We start from the raw sequence: 3,230 nt of genomic DNA, 5'->3' as shown, positions 1-3,230 counted from the left end.
CTCAAAAAGGGTGAATATCCAGAGATCCGACATGAGATCCGAAGAAGAGGTTGGGAAGTTCTTACCAACCCCATTCAACAAGTCGGAATCTTGATGGTTCAAGAGTTCTATGCCAATGCATGGATCACCAAGAACCATGACCAAAGTGTGAACCCGAATCCAAAGAATTATCTTACTATGGTTCGGGGGAAATACTTGGATTTCAGTCCGGAAAGTGTGAGGGTGGCGTTCAACTTGCCCATGTTGCAAGGAGATGAGCATCCTTACACTAGAAGGGTCAACTTTGATCAAAGGTTGGACCAAGTCCTCACAGTCATATGTGAAGAGGGCGCCCAATGGAAGAGAGATTCAAGAGGAAAGCCGGTTCAATTAAGAAGGCATGACCTCAAGCCCGTGGCTAGAGGATGGTTAGAGTTCATACAACGCTCAATCATTCCCACTAGCAACCGGTCCGAAGTTACCATAGACCGGGCTATCATGATCCATAGCATCATGATTGGAGAAGAAATACAGGTTCATGAGGTTATAGCCCAAGAACTCTATAAGGTGGCGGACAAGTCCTCTACCTTGGCAAGGTTAGCCTTTCCTCATCTCATTTGTCACCTCTGTTATTCAGTGGGAGTTGACATAGAGGGAGACACCCCCATTGAGGAGGACAAGCCCATCACTAAGAAGAGGATGGAGCACACAAGAGATCCCACTCATCATGAGATCCCTGAGATTCTTCAAGGGATGCACTTTCCTCCACAAGACTATTGGGAGCAATTGAACACCTCCCTAGGAGAATTGAGTTCCAACATGGGACAACTAAGGGTGGAGCATCAAGAACACTCCATCATCCTTCATGAGATTAGAGAAGATCAAAGAATCATGAGGGAGGAGCAACAAAGACAAGGAAGAGATATTGAGGAGCTCAAGCACTCCATAGGATCTTCAAGAGCAAGGAAAAGCCGCCATCACTAAGGTGGACCCGTTCCTTGATTTCCTTGTTCTTTATTCTTCTGTTTTTCGAATTTTATGCTTATGTTTATCCATGTTTGTGTCTTGTGATCATTAGTGTCTTAGTGTCTATGCCTTAAAGTTATGAATGTCCTATGAATCCATCACCTTTCTTAAATAAAAATGTGCTTAATTGATAAACGAAAGAATTGCATGAATTTTGAATTTTATAACAGTTAATTATTTTGATGTGGTGGCAATATTTTTGTTCTCTGAATGTATGCTTAAACAGTGCATATATATCTTTTGAATTTGTGGTTCATGAATGTTGGCTCTTGAAAGAATGATGAAAAAGGAGACATGTTACTGAGGATCTGAAAAATCATCAAAATGATTCTTGAAGCAAGAAAAAAGCATTTCTATTCAAAAAAAAAATCGAAAAAAAAAGAAAAAAAAAGATAAAAACGAAAAAAAATAGAGAGAAATAAAGAGTTGTGATCCAAGGCAAGTAAGAGTGTGCTTAAGAACCCTGGACACCTCTAATTGGGGACTTTAGCAAAGCTGAGTCACAATCTGAAAAGGTTCACCCAATTATGTGTCTGTGGCATGTATGTATCCGGTGGTAATACTGGAAGACAGAGTGCTTTGGGCCACAGCCAAGACTCAATAAGTAGCTTTGTTCAAGAATCATCATACTTTACTAGGAGAATCATTAACACTATCCGGATTCTAAGTTCCTAAAGAAGCCAACCATTCTGGATTTCAAAGGATAGAGTGAGATGCCAAAACTGCTCAGAGGCAAAAAGTTAAAAGCCCCGCTCATCTAATTAATACTGATCTTCACAGATGTTTTTGGAATTCATTGCATATTCTCCTCTTTTTATCTTATTTGATTTTCAGTTGCTTGGGGACAAGCAACAATTTAAGTTTGGTGTTGTGATGAGCGGATAATTTGTATACTTTTTGGCATTGTTTTTAGTATGTTTTTAGTATGATCTAGTTAGTTTTTAGTATATTTTTATTAGTTTTTAGTTAAAATTCACTTTTCTGGACTTTACTATGAGTTTGTGTGTTTTTCTGTGATTTCAGGTATTTTCTGGCTGAAATTGAGGGACCTGAGCAAAAATCTGATTCAGAGACCAAAAAGGACTGCAGATGCTGATGGATTCTGACCTCCCTGCACTCGAAGTAAATTTTCTGGAGCTACAGAAGCCCAATTGGTGCGCTCTCAACGGCGTTGGAAAGTAGACATCCTGGGCTTTCCAGCAATATATGATAGTCCATACTTTGCCCAAGATTTGATGGCCCAAACCGGCGTGGCAAATCAGCCTCAGAAATTCCAGCGTTAAACGCTGGAACTGGCACCCAAATGGGAGTTAAACGCCCAAACTGGCATAAAAGCTGGCGTTTAACTCCAAGAAGAGTCTCTGCACGAAAATGCTTCAATGCTCAGCCCAAGCACACACCAAGTGGGCCCGGAAGTGGATTTTTATGTCTTTTACTCATTTCTGTAAACCTTAGGCTACTAGTTTTCTATAAGTAGGACCTTTTACTATTGTATTTTCATCTGGAAATCTTTTGATCACTTTGGATCTCTAGATCATCTTTGGACATTTTAGTTCTTAGATCATTGGGAGGCTGGCCATTCGGCCATGCCTAGACCTTATGCTTATGTATTTTCAACGGTGGAGTTTCTACACACCATAGATTAAGGTGTGGAGCTCTGCTGTACCTCGAGTATTAATGCAATTACTATTGTTCTTCCATTCAATTCCGCTTGTTCTTGTTCCAAGATATCACTTGTTCTTCAACTTGATGAATGTGATGATCCGTGACACTCATCATCATTCTCACCCATGAACAAGGTGACTGACAACCACTCTTGTTCTACAAGCGATCAAGGCTCTAGTGAATATCTCTTGGATTCCTGATTGCACGATGCATGGTTGATCGCCTGACAACCGAGTGCTCGTCTGACAAACGAGCCAACCATTCCGTGAGATCAGAGTCTTCGTGGTATAGGCGAGAACTGATGGCAGCATTCAAGAGAATCCGGAAGGTCTAACCTTGTCTGTGGTATTCTGAGTAGGATTCAATGACTGAATGACTGTGACGTGCTTCAAACTCCTGAGGGCGGGGCGTTAGTGACAGACACAAAAGAATCACTGGATTCTATTCCGGCCTGATTGAGAACCGACAGATGAATTCCGCTATGCTGTGACAGAGCATATGCAATCGCTTTCACTGAGAGGATGGGAGGTAGCCACTGACAACGGTGAAACCCTTGCTTA

This window comes from Arachis hypogaea, chromosome 2 (assembly GCF_003086295.3).
Source record: "Arachis hypogaea cultivar Tifrunner chromosome 2, arahy.Tifrunner.gnm2.J5K5, whole genome shotgun sequence".
Classification (NCBI taxonomy): Eukaryota; Viridiplantae; Streptophyta; class Magnoliopsida; order Fabales; family Fabaceae; genus Arachis; species Arachis hypogaea.
This window is presented reverse-complemented; position numbering follows the sequence as displayed.